Genomic DNA, 19872 nt, shown 5'->3' on the forward strand with positions numbered 1-19872 from the left:
CTGTATATTGAGCAAGCAGTAAAGGTAACAAAAGAAAATTTCGGAGTAGGTATTAAAATCGATGGAGAAGAAATAAAAACTTTGAGGTTCGCCGAAGACATTGTAATTCTGTCAGAGACAGCAAAGGACTTGAAAGAGCAATTGAACGGAATGGACAGTGTCTTGAAAGGAGGGTATAAGATGAACATCAACAAAAGCAAAACAAGGATAGTGGAATGTAGTCGAATTAAGTCGGATGATGCTGAGGGAATTAGATTAGGAAATGAGACACTTAGAGTAGTAAAGGAGTTTTGCTATTTGGGGAGCAAAATAACTGATGATGGTCGAAGTAGAGAGGATATCAAATGTAGACTGGCAATGGCAAGGAAAGTGTTTCTGAAGAAGAGAAATTTGTTAACATCGAGTATAGATTTAAGTGTCAGGAAGTCGTTTCTGAAAGTATTTGTATGGATTGTAGTCATGTATGGAAGTGAAACATGGACGATAAATAGTTTAGACAAAAAGAGAATAGAAGCTTTCGAAATGTGGTGCTACAGAAGAATGCTGAAGATTAGATGGGTAGATCACGTAACTAATGAGGAGGTATTGAATAGAATTGGGGAGAAGAGGAGCTCGTGGCACAACTTGACCAGAAGAAGGGATCGGTTGGTAGGACATGTTCTGAGGCATCAAGGGATCACCAATTTAGTACTGGAGGGCAGCGTGGAGGGTAAAAATCGTAGAGGGAGACGAAGAGATGAATACACTAAGCAGATTCAGAAGGATGTAGGCTGCAGTAGGTACTGGGAGATGAAGATCGCACAGGATAGAGTAGCATGGAGAGCTGTATCAAACCGGTCTCAGGACTGAAGACCACAACAACAACAACACAGTAAATGGTGTAACACCATTGATAAATATAGACTTTGATTAGAAGTCTGTTGCTAAGGCAGAATATTCAAAATTTATGGGTGTATGCATTAATGAGAAATTGAGGTAAAAGGAACACATTGGTAATTGCTGAAACGTTTAGGTTCAGATACTTATGCTATTAGTGTTATTGCAAATTTTTGTGATAAACATATCACTAAATTAGCGTACTATGCCTGTTTTCATTCAATGGTTTCATAGGGCATGATATTTTGGGGTACTTGGTCATTAACAGAAAAAGTAATCATTGTACAAAAGCGTGTAATCAGCATAATAGCTGGAACCCACCGACGTTCACCTTGCAGACATTTATTTAAGGGATTCGGGATGTTCACAGTACCTTCGCAATACATATATTCACTTATGAAATCTGTCATTAATAACCCATCCCAGTCCAAAAATAATGGCAAAGTGCATAGCTACTACACTATAAGAAAGAATGATATTCACTATTCTGGGTTAAAGCCGACTTAAGCACAAAAATCTCTAGTCATTTACCAAATAGCAATAAAAATCTGACAAATAGGCAACCAGGATTTAAAAACAAATTATTTTCTGAATGACAACTCCTTCTACTCAATAGATGAAGTTTTAGATATAAAATAGTAAATGTAAGAAAAAGTATTATATAGTGTAAAGAAAACGTATGTTACACTGACACGTTCCACTTCATTAAGAAATGTCGTACTCATGATCTATGGAACAAGTATTAATGTAATGTAAAATAACTGACATCTGTCTCGGCATAGATAACGCCATCTTCCCTTCATTTTAACTTAATTGGTTGTAATAAATCTGCCTAGCGGCTGAGATTCTGTTCCATTCTGCCGGCGGCTTTCTAAGTCGCCGGTCTTGTTTACCAGAATTTACATCATAATTCTTTATTTTTTTCCTTTTTGGCTCCTAGTTGTGAATTTAATTTTTGCGTCATGTAAAGAAAACGGGAAGCAGTTAACCACTGTATCTGTTTACAACATGGAAGTCGTACTTTTTATTGTATACATAAATTAACCAGTTAGCTGCTAGAGACATACACAGACTTTGAGGACAGATTCCTTGTACCAGAACAAGACAAAAATATAATAAAAAATAACATGGGCTCTAAAATGCATACCTTAAGAGCTATGAGCACTTATTCATCTTCGATACTGTGAAACTCGTCTCTTCTACTGTAAGCGCTTTCTTTTCCATACTTCGGAAGAGGTAGTATAGACCAAACCAAGAAGGAAAATCACGCAAACGTGGCCTCTAAAACGCATACGTTAAGAACTAGAACACTTGTTCACTAGAAGAAATGTGTTCCACAGTATCAAAGATGACCAAGTGCTGATAGCTCTTAAGGCATGAATTTTAGAGCCTATGTTTATCAGACTTTTTTATTGTTCTGGTGTAAGGAACCTGTCCTCATAGTTTGTAAACGGAATTTAGTTATACCCTGTACGTACAACACGACAGATCTCCTTCGAAAGATGAGCAAATGCAGTAGGTACAGTTCGCATGAAAATGAAAGGTACGACAAAACTAGATGCCAAACTGCAAAGAGGAGAGGTGGAATTTAGGTCAACAGAGACGACGATGGCTTCGAAGTGGCATGACAAAAGAGACATATGTACAGGGTAACAATTATTGAACTACGTGAAAAAAAACGTGAACTAGTTACAAACTACGGCGTGCACACACTTTATTCAACATGTAAATGTCACTACAGATATTCGGATGTAAGTTATGACATGTTCTACATGCTTGGCGATGATGTGGTGCAGACGAATATCGGAATTCTGCATGACCCGCTGAAGTGATACTGTAGATGATCTCCTGAACGGCTGTTTTCAGCTCAAGAATGGTTTTGGGGTTATTGCTGTACACCTTGTCATTAAAATAGCCCTTCATAAAGGAGTCGCACACGTTGAGATCCGGAAAATATGGCGGCCAATCAAGCCCCTTGTCAGTGGGCTCTGAGTACCCCAGAGCCAGAATGCGGTCTCCAAAGTGCTCCTCTCCCCTTCTTCGATGGGGTCGAGCTCCGTCTTACGTGAACCACATCTTGTCGAAATCGGTGTCACTTCGATAATGGAGATGAAATCATCTTCCACATCTACACGTACCGTTCGGTAGTCACCTTGCCACCAAGGAATAACGCACCGATTATTCCGTGACTGGACACATCGCACCGATTATTCCGTGACTAGACACTGCACACCACACAGTCACCCGTTGAGGGTGAAGAAACTTTTTAATCGCGAAATGCAGATTCTCAGCGCCCCAAATGCGCCAATTTCGCTTATTGACTTACCCATTCATATGAAATAGGACTTAGTCGCTAAACCACACCATACAGCGCATACGAATTCCCATCATGCCCCGCGGCCAACCATGCAGTTTGAACGTCCTAAAGCAAACCGTTCAGAAGTTATGGCGATTTTATTTCATATAGTTCAATAATTGACACCCTCTATATTGATGACATGCCAAACAGCTGCAAAGAAATCAGCTGTGAGAATGGACCACCATCTAATACCGAAACATTTAAACATAAATGTGTGCTGAATTACAACGAGTCTGCGAATGCAGTAGACAAATATAAGTACGAGAAGCCGAGCGGAATGTGTTCGCAAAACACTGAAATTGAACAGAAAGCTTTTTTTCCACTCCTCAGTCATATGAGTATTAAATTTTCACGCTATACACACATCAAAAAAAGATTCGCATCAGCCGGTTCCCAGAACTCCTGAAGATGGACGTTGACTGTGGATTTTGTATCACAGACACAGTCCCTTTGACTGTTCAGAGATATCCCTAAACCCGCCCAAAAGTGTAAACAATCATGCACGAGCAACGCCTATTAGGCGGAGGGGGTCCGACAGCCGATTGGTTGCAGTCATTCCACCAGGAAGGAGGTACACGGCTCGTGTTGTCTGTAGTTCAACCATGCCTAGACGGTCAATATCGCATTTCGATCGCGTCCGCATTGTTACTCTGTGCCAGGATGAACTCTCAACAAGGGAAGTGTCCAGGCGTCTCGGAGTGAACCAAAGCGATGTTGTTCGCACATGGAGGAGGTACAGAGAGACAGGAACCGTCGACGACATGCCTCGCTCAGGCCGCCCGAGGGCTACTACTGCAGTGGATGACCGCTACCGCTACGGGTTATGGCTCGGAGGAACCCTGACAGCAACGCCACATGTTGAATAATGCTTTTCATGCAGCCACAGGACGTCGCGTTACGACTCAAACTGTGCGCAATAAGCTGCATGGTGCGCAACTTCACTTCCGACATCCATGGCGAAGTCCATCTTTGCAACCACGACACCATGCAGCGCGATACAGATGGGCCCATCGACATGCCGAATGACCGCTCAGAACTGGCATCACGTTCGCTTCACCAGTGAGTGTCGCATATGCCTTCAACCAGACAATCGTCGGAGTCGTGTTTGGAGGCAACCCGGTCAGGATGAACGCCTTAGACACTGTCCAGTGAATGCAGGAAGGTGGAGGTTCCCTGCCGATTTGGGGCGGCATTATGTGAGGCCGACGTACGCCGCTCGTGGTCATGGAAAGCGCCGTAACGGCTGTGCGATACGTGAATGCCATCCTCCCACCGATACTGCAACCATATCGGCAGCATATTGGCGAGGCATTCGTCTTCATGGACGACAATTCGCGCACCCATAGTGCACATCTTGTGAATGAGTTCCTTCAGGATAACGACATAGCTCGACTACAGTGGCCAACATGTTCTCCGGACATGAACCCTACCGAACATTCCTGGGAGTGATCTACGCCGAATCGCCGTTGAGGAGTGAGACAATCTAGACCAACAGCGCCTTGATGAACTTGTGGATAATATGCCACGACGAATATAGGCATGCATCAGTGCAAGAGGATGTGCTACTGGATATCAATGGTACCGGTGTGTACAGCAATCTGGACCAACGCCTCTGAAGGTCTCGCAGTATGGTGGTACACCATGCAATGTATGGTTTTCATGAGCAATAAAAAGGGCGGAAATTATGTTTATGTTGATCTCTATTCCAATTTCTGTACAGGTTCGGGAACTCTCGAAACCGAGGTGATGCAAAACTTTTTTTTTGCTGTATGTATATACAGATATTTGGATATCACTGTACTTCTTAAGTTAATTGAAAGAAATACGAGTACAATATTAAAAAGTCGATAAACTTAAGTTGGATGCAGAAGAGCCTGCGATAATAACGATTGAGAGCAACTGGTGCTGCTGCACTCAGCGGCGTATCGTGTCCGTCACAGCGGCCACTACAGTGTGGAGCGTCCCGATTGTACGTGGATATGCGCGCCTTTATGGCATACTCAGTTGTGAAAGGGTTAAATCAACACTGCCTTACCTGAGAGTGATACATGTACATTCCTCTGAAACAGCAAGGTTATCTTGTATTTCTTATACGCTGGGTTATGACGGGTAAAATCACTGTAACGTTATTTACATTGTGAGCCAAAACATTATGCCCACCGGCTTAATAGCTTGTTTGTTCGTCTTTGGAACGAAATACATCACTGATTCCGCGTATTACGGACCCGACAGTTTCGTGGTAGGTGTGGTGCTATGTGACATTATATGTCTACGCACAGGTCATGTACTTCGCGTAAATAACGGGCCGCTGATTTGCGTACACGGTGGTGGTGCCCGGCAGGTACCCAGGTAGGTTCCACAGGATTTAAATTACGCCAGTTTGATCGTCGAGACATCAACGTGACCTCCTCAAACCACTATAGCACGGTTCTGGCTCCGAGACACGGACAATTATTCAGCTGAAAGATGACATCACTGTCGGGGAAGTCATCAAGCATGAAGAGATGCAGGTGGTTTGCAGCTGTCAGCGTGTCTTCGATGACTACCACAGGTCCCATGCAAGCGCAAGAAATGTCTCCCGTAGCGTAATACTGCTCCTACCAGCGTGCGCCCGTGACGCGCTGTACGTTTCGAGCCGCCCTTCACCTCGATTACGGCGTTTGTGGAGACAACCAACCACCCAGTGCAGCAAAAATATTATTCACCTGAAGAGCCGACGCGTTTCCCTGGATATACGGTGGGGTCCCGATGGTCCCGTGCCAACTGCAATCGTAATTAACGATGTCGTTAACGTGTACACGTAGGGGTAGTCTGCTATGGAGCTCTATGTTGAGCAATGTACGATGAACAGAGTGCTCCGAAACACTTGTGCGTGCACCACCATTGTGCACTTTCCGCAGAGATGCCACAGATCACCATCTATCCTACTTTACAGAGCAGGCAAGCCTCCGATCCTCACTTTCTGTCAAGAATCGCGGACGTCCAACAATTTGGCGCCTACTGGTAATTTTACTGTCCTTCTATCTCTCTTCTTAGATACTCACGACAGTAGCACGTGAACATTCGTCCGGCTTCCCCGTTTTCGCGATACTCGTTCACAGGCCTTGCAAAATAATAATCTGTCTTTTGACAAAGTCCCTTATCTCAGTGTGTTTCCCCTTTTGAAGCCCACAGCTTCGATAATGTGATCGCCCATCCGTCTCTGTTGAGTTAAATACTTTTCATAGCGCGTCACGTGTCCTAAACGTCACCAGGCGGCATTAAACGTCCTTGTGGGCAGTGGTCATAACGTTCTGGCTTATCAGTATATTTGTTCCACAAGCATTAATGTCGAATCTGCCTGCTTGCAGCTCCTGCTACAAGTAGCCTTAAGTATTCATTTTTCTGGATGTATCAATGAACCCAAAATCTTCTTCATTAATGCTCTTCCTGAACTGCTAATATAATACATCTTCTTTTAGTCTTGAATCTGCGAGTAATAACAAGCAGTATGCACTGTTCTTCATGTTCACAGGCGTTTGTTGGAGCTTCCGTTCCTTCAGAGTAGAGTGCGCTGCCACCCGTTCGGTAACCAGTCAGCGATTTAGCGGATCACCGACCATTTCCGTTCCTTATGAGTAGCTCTATGTGCCAACGGCCTTACAGAGCCTTTATCACAGAAATGGATGAAGCAGGGTCATTAACTGATAGCGATACGATTTTTAGCACGAACGCACTGGTTCCATCGAACAGTTCTGCCGTGCAGCACTGGTTGCATGGAAGAGTTTGGGCATGTTCTACAATACAAAAAAACTTCTTAGATTTTTATTTAGGCCCCGCATATCCCAGAATTCTGCTGAGTAAATCAATATCGGCCGGAGTATATGCACAATGAGAGACCGAAATACGAAGATAAACAACGTGTACTCAAATTAAAGCATAGAAATTCTGCAGTGGCATCGCTAGCATTATCTTCGGGTCTCCACAACATTTTTCGTGTCTGTCATAAGTAACGAGAAATAACTGCTCTGAGTGTTCTGCATGTCGAGGTCAAAAGAAAAGGAGCCTCTAATGCATAATAATGAATTAGGGCTTTTTGTAAAAATTCGTTTAGCGCAACTCAGGATGCATCACGAGGTGGCGAACTGTTTCATACCCAAAAACAAATTACAAATTTATTGGCATATTAGCTTATAACACTCATGATCATCACCATCATCATTTAAGACTGATTATGCCTTTCAGCGTTCAGTTTGTAGCATAGCCCCCTTATAAAATTCCTCCATGATCCCCTATTCAGTGCTAACATTGGTGCCTCTTCTGATGTTAAGCCTATTACTTCAAAATCATTCTTAACCGAATCCAGGTACCTTCTCCTTGGTCTACCCCGACTCCTCCTACCCTCTACTGCTGAACCCATGAGTCTCTTGGGTAACCTTGCTTCATCCAAGCGTGTAACATGACCTCACCATCATAGTCTGTTCGGCCTGACTGCTACCTCTATAGAGTTCATTCCCAGTTTTTCTTTGATTTCCTCATTGTGAACATCCTCCTGCCATTGTTCCCATCTACTAGTACCTGCAATCATCCTAGCTACTTTCATGTCCGTAACCTCAACCTTATTGATAAGGTAACCTGAATCCACCCAGCTTTCGCTCCCATACAACAAAGTTGGTCGAAAGATTGAACGGTGCACAGATAACTAAGTCTTGGTACTGACATCCTTCTTGCAGAAGAGAGTAGATCGTAGCTGAGCGCTCACTGCATTAGCTTTGCTACACCTCGCTTCCAGTTCTTTCACTAGGTTGCCATCCTGTGAGAATATGCATCCTAAGTACTTCAAACCGTCCACCCGTTCTTACTTTGTTCCTCCTATTTGGCACTCAATCCGTTTATATCTCTTTCCCACTGACATTACTTTCGTTTTGGAGATGCTAATCTTCATACCATAGTCCTTATATTTCTGATCTAGCTCTGAAATATCAAGGTTGGGTTGTTTGGGGAAGGAAACCAGACAGCGAGGTAATCGGTCTCATCGGACTAGGGAAGGAAGTCGGCCGTGCCCTTTCAAAGGAACCATCCCGGCATTTGCCTGGAGCGACTTAGAGAAATCATGGAAAACCTAAATCAGGATGGCCGGACGCGGGATTGAACCGTCGTCCTCCCGAATGCGAGTCCAGTGTCTGAAATATTACTTTGCAAACTTTCAATCGAATCTGCCATCACAACTAAGTCATCCGCATATGTGAGACTGCTTATTTTGTGTTCACACATCTTAATCTCACCCAGCCAGTCTATTGTTTTCAACATATGATCAATAAATAATGTGAACAACAGTGGAGACAGGTTGCAGCCTTGTCTTACCCCTGAAACTACTCTGAACCATGAGCTCAGTTTACCGTCAACTCTAACTGCTGCCTGACTATCTACGTAAAGACCTTTAATTGCTTGCAAAAGTTTGCCTCGTATTCCATAATCTCGTAGAACAGACAATAACTTCCTCCTAGGAACCCGGTCATATGCCTTTTCTAGATCTATAAAGCATAGATACAATTCCCTGTTCCACTTGTAACACTTCTCTGCTATTTGCCGTAAGCTAAAGATCTGGTCCTGACAACCTCTAAGAGGCCTAAACCCACACTGATTTTCATCCAATTTGTCCTCAATTAGTACTCGCACTTTCCTTCCAACAATACCTGAGAAGATTTTACCCACAACGCTGATTAAAGAGATACGTCTGTAGTTGTTACAATCTTTTTCTGTTTCCATGTTTAAAGATTGGTGTGAGTACTGCTTTCGTCCAGTCTGATGGAACCTGTCCCGACTCCCACGCCATTTCAGTTATCCTGTGTAGCCATTTAAAACCTGACATTCCACTGTATTTGATGAGTTCCTACTTAATTTCAACCACCCCAGCCGCTTTATTGCACTGCAATCTATTGACCATTTTCTCCACTTTCCCAAATGTGATCCTACTTCCATCATCATTCCTATCCCATTGCACAGCGAAATCTGAAACATTACTGATCGTATTTTCACCTACATTGAGCAGCTCTTCAAAATATTCCCTCCATCTGCCCAAGGCATTAACAGGATTAACCAGCAGTTTTCTTAACCTGTCCAAAATACTTGTCATTTCCTTCTTACCTCCCTTTCGAAGACTGCTAATTACACTCCAGAATGGTTTTCCAGCAGCTTGACCCAAAGTCTCCAACCTGTTTCCAAAGTCTTCCCAAGATTTCTTCTTGGATGCTGCAATTATCTGTTTGGTTTTGTTTCTTTCTTCAACATAACTTTCTCTGTCTACCTGAGTTCTAGTATGTAGCAATTTTTGATACGCCTTCTTTTTCCTTTTACAGGCTGCCTTGACAGTGTCATTCCACCAAGCTGTTTGCTTCATCCTACCTCTACATACTATTGTTCCAAGACATTCTTTAGCCACTTCTAGTACTGTGTCCCTGTACCTTGTCCATTCCTTTTCCAATTACTGTAATTGACTACATTCAACTAACTGGTACCTTTCTGAGATCACTGTTATATACTTGTGCCTGATTTCCTTATCCTGAAGTTTCTCCACTCTTATCCTCCTACATATGGACCTGACCTCCTGCACTTTCGGCCTCACAATACCAATTTCACTGCAGATTAAGTAGTGATCAGTGTCATCAAAGACTCCCCGTAGTCCGCGTGTGTCCCTCACAGGCTTCCTGATCTGTTATTATTAGTCAATGACAGATCTGGTTCCCCTGCCTTCCCAAGTATATCGGTGAATGTTCTTATGTTTAAAAAAGGAGTTTGTGATTACTAAGCCCATACTGGCACAGAAATCCAAGAGTTGTTTCCCGTTCCTGTTGGCCTCCATATCCTCTCCAAATTTACCCATAACCTTTTCATACCCTTCTGTTCGATTTCCAATCCTGGAATTAAAATCACCCATGAGCAGAACACTGTCCTTGTCCTTTACTCTAACAACTACATCACTGAGTGCGTCATAAAAACTATCCATCTTATCTAGATCTGTCCCTTCACAATGCGAATATACTAACACAATCCTAATTTTCTTGCTAGACACTGTCAAATCTATCCACATCAGTCGTTCGTTTACATACCTTATTGCAACTACGCTGCGTTCCATTTCTTTCCTGATGTAAAGCCCTACACCCCATTGTGCTATTCCTGCTTTGACTCCTGACAGGTAGACCTTGTATTCTCCCACTTCCTCTTCTTTCTCACCCCTTACCCGAATGTCACTAACAGCTAAAACGTCCAACCCCATCTTACTTGCAGCCTCTGCCAGCTCCACCTTCTTCCCAGAGTAGCCCCCATTGATATTAATAGGTCCCCACCTCGTTACCATTCGTTTGCCGAGTCGTATCTTAGGAGTCCCTGCTTTGTCAATTAGAGGTGGGACTCCGTTACCTCCAAAGGTCCGAGGCATTTTGCTCTGATTGTTGCCAGCATCATATTTAAAGTACCAGGGAAGCAGGTTGCTAGCCTTACTTGCCCCGGGTCCCATTGAGTTTTACCCCTAACGGTTGAAGGACTAAGTGGTGGATTTGGTAGTCTTTGCCGTCTGATCACAAAGGTGACCACGACTCAGAATATGTCCGAGATGCCCAGCATTATTCCAAAGTAACTGGTATCCCGACTGTCAGGACCTCTTACTTGGCCACTCATACGTTGCCCGTGGTTCATGAACTAGGACATGACAACAGAAACCCACACAACTACACTCATGTTCAGAAAAAAAAACAGAATACCTGGAACGACTAGAAATAGGACGTTCGTATTCACAGCACATACACATTGGTATGTACTGCAGAAATGATTAGCATTTGAAACAAGTCGGTCCATGGGTTCAAGGTCAACATCGATATCGCGGCGCAACACCATCTACTGGTAAAATGTGCCTGCCGCTGTCGTTGTCGCTACAAACCGAAGGTATTGGATCAGTGTGGCTTTAGCAAACGTGCAGGATGCCTTGCAGATGTATGCGCAAACCGTACCGTAATTTGGAAATTTGTGGTAAGGTCTTATGGGACCAAACTCCGGAGGTCATCGCTCGATAAGCTTACACACTACTTAATCAAACTTAAACTAACCTACGTTAAGGACGACACACACACACACACACACACACACACACACACACACACACACCCATGCCCGAGGGAGGATTCGAACCTCCGACAGGTGGGAACCGCGCGGACCGTGCAAGACGCCCCATACCGCACGGCTGCCCCACGCGGCGGACCTTACCATCAAATCAGCGGGGAAGAATTATTGGTGTGAGATAATGTGATGCATCCATCCCGAAAATTGCTGTTCGTGTGGGATGAAGTGTTTCGGCAGTGCAACGAGTGAGCGCGGAATGGTTCACGGAAGGCCGTAAAACACGACGAGCTGGGCCAGGTCGCACAACCAGTCCACTCCCCGAGAAGGTCGGCAATTCATCCGAATGGAATTGCAGGACAGATACGTGCCCTCCTCGGCTCTGGCACAACACTGGAACAGTGCAAAAAGTTGTACACAATCAGGGGTGACAGTCCGTCGCTGTTTATTACTGCACGGGTTACGTGTGCGTCGTCCTCGACTCCGCCTACCACTGACGAATGTGCGAAAATGTGCTAGACGGCAATGATGTACGGAACGATATCACTGGGGACAGGGATGGCATCAGATAGCGTTTTCGGAAGAATCCAGATTCTGTTTGTTGGAAAACCATGGCCGCATTTTGGTTCGCTGCAGACAGGAGGAGCGGCATCACAGCGACGGCATTCGCACAAGACATACAGCGCCAACTCAAGGTCTTATGGTGTGTGGTGCTATACGGTACACCCACAAGTCACAGTTGGTGTATTTCCAGCGTGATCTACGTGGATGACATCCTGCGACCCGTAGCCATAGCCTTTCTGCACAACACCCCAGTCGCCGTTTTTCGGCAGGACAATACACGAACACATGTTGCTGCACGAACACTTGCCTTATTGATGTCACAGGACGTCTGCCTCTTGTCCTGGCCTGCCACATCAGCAGATTTGTTGCCAATTGAAAATGTGTGGGGTGCGGTGAAAAGATGGGTGCAGCGCTGTGACCCAGTACCAACCGCTATTTACGAACCCTGGAACCAGGTGAATGCAGCGTGGATGGCTATACCACGGGACGCAATTCGCACCTTATGCGCGTCGATGCCGTCACGCGTGGAACAAGTTATCAGGGCCCACGGCGGACCCTGCGCCTACTAAGCAACAGGACACATGCTGAACCGAGGTGACTGAAATGCTAATCATTTCTGCATGACATATTAATGTTCATGTCCTGTGAATATGAACGTCCTATCTCTAATCGTTCAGGGTGTTCTGTTTTTTATGAACATGAGAGTATGTACGCCCATCTTTAAAACTGTTAATATTCTTCATTTTAATTTGTTCTTCCAAGTTTTATTTTATACGAAACGAATGCCACCAAACTTATTTTTAAGTGTATTTGCCTGCGTAGGAGTACAATAAATGTGTTCATTAACGTTAATACTACTCATGAGTACATATGCTGCAAACTGACTCGTTCCAAATCATTTAGATAAAAGAATCGCTTAAATGATTATGGAGCATGCAGATAACTACTGACTCGTGACGAAACTGTTTTGTATGTACGACGTCATTGAGGTGTGGTGTGTTTAAAGGGGACTGTGTTTGCAGAGGACGTGTTGGAATAAGCGGTAGCACATCCTGGTGCGAGATGTTTATGTTTCTAAACTGTTTGTGAGCGATGTAGTGCGGCAATGAACTTAGTGATGTGCGTTATTCGGTGTTTTGGAGCTTTGTTTATGTCGCCTTGTCAGTAAATTGTTTTAATGTCCTTAGCTATTGGCTGCTGATTTGTTGTAGCTTTTGAAATGTTTAATTATTCGAAATGACAGTCACAATCGCATTATTTATTTTGCCACCAACCGGTTTCAACCCGCGATGGGGTCATCTTCAGGGCAATTTACACCATTTGGTCGCTCGCTGGAGTCGTCACCCTGCCTGTACACGGTTGGTAACTACCAACCCCATCGCGGGTTGAAACCGGTTGGTGGCAAAATAAATAATGCGATTGTGACTGTCATTTTGAATAACTGATTATAAGTAAATTAATCGCTATTTATCTCCATATAACTACGTTGTCTAAAAATTTTGGAATTTTTGGTTCGTTATGTTGTTAATGGTTTGAAAGTTGTATTTCTGGTGTTTTGTTTGGTACTAGGTATGGATCCTACAACGAAATTTACTAGTCGTTCATTGGTTGCTGCTATGTGCGACGATATGGTGCCTACAGTTATACAGGGCGTCCACAATGAGACTCCAACATTTTAATATCCTATATCTTTCTCATTTCAGATGGTGGACCTGTGAATCCTGAAGGGGCAGACAGAACAACTTAACAAGTTTGTGGTGAGAAAATTTGATACGCCATGTGGCCTTAGTGAAGCTGCAATCAATTGTTTTAGCAAAATGGAGGACAAGAAGGAGCATGCACAAGTGGTCTGGTGGTATGCAGAGACAAAATCGGTGACCCGAGTGCAAAGAAACTTTCATCGAGTTTTTACCCCCGTCGTTCAAGACTATAAAGAAGTGGTGTGATCAGTTTTTGGCTACTGGGAGTGTTGCGAAAGTGCATGGTGGTGGTAAGCCTGGGATCAGCGAACATCATGTGGAACAAGTGCGGCGGTCAATCGAACAAAGTCCACAGACGTCAGTGCGACAAGCAGCACGAGAACTTGGTATGAAACGTTCAACAGTGCACAAAGTGCTTCATCAGCGATTACGTTTGTACTCATATAAAGTGCAGGTTGTGCAAGAAATCAAGCCTGATGATCGACCACAGCGAGAAGTATTTGCATGTGTCATGTTAGATCGCATTGCCGCGGACGAGACATTTTTATCACGCGTGATGTTTACCGACGAGGCAACTTTTCATGTGTCAGGGGCTGTCAATCGCCACAATGTGCGCATGGGGGTCCGAAAATCCACATGCACCTAGGGAACACATGCGCGACAGTCCGAAAGTTAATGTGTGGTGTGGTGTGATGATAAATCGCATTGCTGGCCCGTTTTTCTTTCAGGAGCCGACTGTGGATGGAGCCATCTACCTGGACATGTTGGAACAATTTATCGTGCCACAGATAACAGACCTGGAACCAAATATGAAGTTTCAACAGGACGGTGCACCACCCCATTGGAGCCTTGATCTCCTAAAATTTTTAAATGACACACTCCAGCAACGATGGATTGGCCGTGGGGGTCCAATTCCTTGGCCGCCACGTTCGCCCGACATAAACCCCCACGATTTTTTTCTTGTGGGTTTATGTGAAAGACCAGGTATACGCTACACCAGTAAAGGACCTGCAACACTTGAAACAGCGCATAAGAATTGTCATCAACTCTGTCACAGAACAGATGCTCCGCAACACGTGACACGAAATCGATTATAGACTCGATATTCTTCGCGCTACCCGTGGCGCCCGGGTTCAGGTGTACTGAACCGTCCACTTGTGTATGAAAACTTGATGAACTGTTGTATGATTCCCTGTATTTGTTCGTCAATAAATTGTGTTTCCTCTCAGATTTTATGTGTTCAAATGTTGGAGTCTCATTGTGGACACCCTGTTCTCCAGTTATATGGCCACGTGGTGGAATGTGTGAAGTGTGAAATGGGTTTCAGTTATGGCTGTTTAGTGTGCCACCTTTTTAGAACAGCACTTCGTAGGTACTTGACGTCGTGGCGAATCTGTGTCCCAGTCCGTCGCCGGATGGAGACAATGCTCCCCACAGCAACTGGGGCGACTTACCGTTAGTCGTTAGATAGGCTGCACGTCGTATTTCAGCACACAGAGAGCGACCGGATTGGAGGCGCTTACGGAGGGAGAAACTATGGGTGGCACATTGATGGGAGGGAGGGAGGAGGGTCTTCACGACATGCAAATAGAGCGGCCACAAAGGCAGCTAGCGGCGGCGTGACTGCTCGACTGCACGAGAGCGCCTTTCACCGCAGTTCAAGGCTCCAGGTGAAATCATCTCACAAATAGCCGCACGTGCAGGCAGAGGAACAGCAAACCAGCATATCTACTGATCGCCACGGTGCCGCTGGAGTAGCACTAAAACTAGTTTAAGCTGCTCAGAAGACGTTTACGTCATCCACCAGACGTGCACAGTTTCAATTTGAATTTCCCACCGTATCGTAGTTCCGCCGGAGGTAGCGATTGCCGTTCTTGAAAGCCATACGTATCGAGTACGCAGTCAGAATCTGAAAATGGCGAGATGTTGACGAGCGCGGTGTACAACCGAAGAGCCGCGAATATCGGAAGATTTGCCCACTGAAATAGTTCGATTCTTCGGGTACCCGAGATCAACTGTTTACGACATTGTGGGCAAGTATAATGCTTCAGAGAAGTCTGTGGTACACGTCCTAGCTATTGTGTTCAGTGAAGGTCATATCATGCCGCCATATTTCTTTGAAAAGAGACAAATTGTCACAAAAGAAGTTCATCTACAAGTTTTGACGAATGTCGTGAAACCGTGGATGGTAACTGTTGCCTCTGGAAGATAATGTGTCCTTCAACAGGACGGTGCACCGACTCAGACGAGGCTATTTAGTCCAAAACCGGCTCTCGGATAACATTGACATGTTCTCGTCAAAGAGTTCTGGCCCCGAACAGCCCCAATTTGAACCCCCTCGACTACTATGTGTGGAGCGTAGTCGAAAGAGTTACCAATAAAATGAGGCACCCAAATGTCACATCTCTACGCGCCGCTATCGAAGCAGCATTCGCGGAATGGACAGCGCTCTTTTAAAGAGTGCGTGCGGTCGCTTCAGGACAAGACTGGAGGCGGTCATTGCTGCCGAAGGGTGTTGCATCGAGTAATGTTACTCTTGAAAGATACCACTACTTATATTTAAAAGGATTTTCATTTTCATCTGCATATTTTGCAATAAATTTCCTTTTTTAAAAAAGTTTAATTTGTCCGGATATAAGGGGCGCACCCTGTATCTTTGAGCGGAAACCTCTTTCACAGGACTGTTTTTTAGCACAGGAAAACACTGCGTGCAGCCACCTGGATAATGGACCTAAAAGTAAACATCCAGTCCCTGTGCAGTCTAGCAAAGCGCACTGTCTCTTCAACATTGAAGAGAACGCTGTTTACTTTTCAGCCTGTCAACGGTCGAACGGTCATTGCAACTCTCAGGGCACATTGTCACATTACGGCAGTATCAGCTGTGAGCACGGGCAGTTGCCATCACAGTGACGTTATTCGGGTATTCGGCCCCTGTTTCTGGGACACAAAACACATCGCTCTGGTATTGATAGACTGCGGCCAGCGCCAGGTGACAACTGCCACCCTCAAATTGTGGATCGCCGTACGTACACCGAGGAAAGAAGTAAAATTAAATTGATGTTTATTATGTTATGTTATGTTATGTTAACCGGGGACTTAGAAACGACGGAGAGGCTCCGTCCCCGCCGCAGCCGCCGTGGTCCACAACCCCACGACGACTACCGCAGTCCATTTCACCCCTCCAGCCGCCCCACACGGAACCCAGGGTTATTGTGCGGTTCGGCCCCGGTGGACCCCCCGGGAACTTCTCACGCCAGACGAGTGTAACCCCTATGTTTGCGTAGTAGAGTAATGGTGGCGTACGCGTGCGTGGAGAACTTGTTTACGCAGCAATCGCCGACATAGTGTAGCTGAGGCGGAATAAGGGGAACCAGCCTGCATTTGCCGAGGCAGATGGAAAACCGCCTAAAAACCATCCACAGACGCCGGCTCACCGGACCTCGACACAAATCCGCCGGACGGATTCGTGCCGGGGACCAGGCGTTCCTTCCCGTCCTAAAAGCCGTGCGTTAGACCGAACGGCCAACCGGGCGGGGTGATGTTTATTGTATCAAAAGCAATGACATGGCAAAAGACTCAGTGACAGAACTGTTAGAAAAAGTTATAGTAACAAAGGTATGAAGCAACTGGGAGAGCACTACCGTATACTACCTGCACATTTAATTATTAAAATGAATGCAACCCACCAAATGCTTTACTTACGCCGATGGTTGATTGAATAATAAATGAAACGGCAGTATCGCTGGAACTGGGATTAACGGTGAAGAACAAGGACCTCTTTCGACAGGACTCAGACATGGTGAAGCCACCGTCTGAAACCAGTCCACATCCAAACCAAGACTGCTCACCTACACATATCCCTGCTCCTGACTGCTGTTTTCACCTTCCGGCGACAACCGCCAATCAGGAATAACGTTACCGTTTCCCGCCTACTGCGTGAAAACTACCACGTTTAATAAACTCCCACCGTAGAATGTCTCCAGGCGCAGGCCAATCAGAGTACATCTTCCTCGCCAGTTTGCTCGAGAAATTCCTTTCACACTTCAGTAGCCGATGGGCGAATCAGAGCGCTGTGTAGACACTTCTGAATTTCCGGAATCCTGATCAACGTGACGGGAACTGCAGGAGGCTCCTCCTCCCACCGCGTAGGCCCAGACATTCCAAGACCTCTGACTTCTCACTACTGCCCTTAGCGTCTACAGAGGCTAACCGTGCCGGATATCTACCACGAACCCTGTCTTAGCTTATACGTTCGGACAGCCCTCTCAGGTGGCTCTTGACACTGAGCCGTGCGCGGCTCGTGTTCGTGCAGCTTGTTGCTTGATATCTTGTCTTTGCAGTACTGCCGTCCCGTTTCTTATTCGATTTACTGGCGTCACTAAGTTGCTGGCTTGCCTGCCCGTGTGTGCCAGCAGTAGCGCTTATCGATAAGAGCGCTGTCGTACTATCTTTGGAGCGACCGCTAATATTTCCGGGTCGTCATGTGTCGGGAGTTGAGTCGGGACGGAGCGCCAGGGAGGTCCAGACAGCCATGACTCGCCCGACAGTTGCCGACACACGTGACTGAGTGAGGACGGCCTTGGTTGGTCGTTCGGCCGGTCGTCTCATCGGACGGCGTATATTTGGTCACCGACCGATTCTGGGTTCTCCGTGTGTGTCGAGTTGTGATTCGTCCCTGTTGTTCCACAGTTTTAGTATTGTTCGAGCTGTTTGAGGAAGTGTTTTGTGGAACCGTGTGTAGGTTGTGTGGTTTTGACTCAGTAGCTATTTTAATGCTGTCCGCGTGCTGCAGGCAGTCAGTGGGTTGGGACGGAGCAGCGAGGAAGTCTCCGCGGCGCGATTTCTAAGCCAGGCCTTCAGCCGTTCTTGTTTTTGGTGTGGTTTTGGGCCTTCAGCCCAGAAAGCATCTAAGTTATTTAACTAGGACTTAAGCTGTATTGTTTGTGATCTTTAAAGCAGTATAAATGAGTGGTTCTTAGCAAAATAAAATTGTGTGTTTGACTGTGCAACTCACAGTGACTGTTTACGGCCCCATCCACAATCATAACCTTATCCTGTGTGCTCTCTGAGTACCTACCTTTCCAGGTTTCAGACACGCGTAACCCGGAACAAAGCCTCTGAATGAGTATAGCCCAAGTATTTGGTTTTGTTCACAGCATTGTTTCGAGCGTTCCAAAATGCAGAAACTGCTCCCCGAAGGCGGGGAGATGGTCGAACATGGTCAACTACGGCAGCAGATGACCTCTACACTGGCTAGAGGTGGGAACACGTACCTCACCCAGCGACGTGGTCGAAAATGCTAGTTTTGGTGGTTAAGGTGTTATGGTATGGGGTGGCATAATGGCAAAACTTGGAACACAGTATACTCACCAGTTAGTATTATTGTGACACTATACCCCTTCCTCTTGTGCGTCTTCTCAGGAGTGCATTTGGCCATGTCTTCATTTTTATGGAAGACAATGCGCGATCTCATTGAAAAGCCAGGTGGATGTACTCTTGGAACGAGAGGATATTCGGCGAGTGGCCTGGTGTGCCCGTTCTCCCGACTTAAATCCCCTCGAGCGCGTTTCGGATGCGTTGGGGAGACTACTGTCACACGTTCACATGCACCAGCGACCATCCAGCAGTCGTCAATCGCTCTGCTGGAGGAACTGAACGCCGAACCACATGAAGTCCTTACCAGTCATGTGGCCACCATGGGAGCACACTGCAGAACATGCACTGCCGTCCACGGTGATCCTGCACCCTATTAAGAACCATGTTCCGCCTTTTGTACTCAATTTCCAGGGGACCACCACAAATGGCGGTGACTTCAGTGTAGTCATTTCTTCTGTATTTTCTTCAATTACCTTCTGCGCTATACTGTAGCAGTTCTTTTCCCGTACGGTCCAAGTTTCATCGAGCTATAACACTTGGTAGTATGAACATCATGCCAAAGTTGCTTTCATCCTTAACTTTTGCACTCCAGTGTAGTAAAGTTAATAGGTTCCACGAGAAAATGACTTATTGTGGAGTTCAAAAGTAATAAACCTATTCAGGTTTTAGACCTAGAGATTGAAAAAAATTGGATGCTTTTCAGATCCTTAGTAAGGAAATAGCCACAGATGTTGTGATTTCTAACTGATCATGCTTCCATAAGTTTATTGAACCGTGGTACTACTCATTTCTTTAGAAAATCAAAAATTACAATCTCACCACAGTTATTTAAAGGAAATAGGAAGCCCGGAATCACTGGTGATGGACAAGCTTGTGATTGTTTTACAATTTTAATTTGACTCGAAA

The sequence above is a fragment of the Schistocerca piceifrons genome, chromosome 7 (genome assembly GCF_021461385.2).
Source record: "Schistocerca piceifrons isolate TAMUIC-IGC-003096 chromosome 7, iqSchPice1.1, whole genome shotgun sequence".
Lineage (NCBI taxonomy): Eukaryota > Metazoa > Arthropoda > Insecta > Orthoptera > Acrididae > Schistocerca > Schistocerca piceifrons.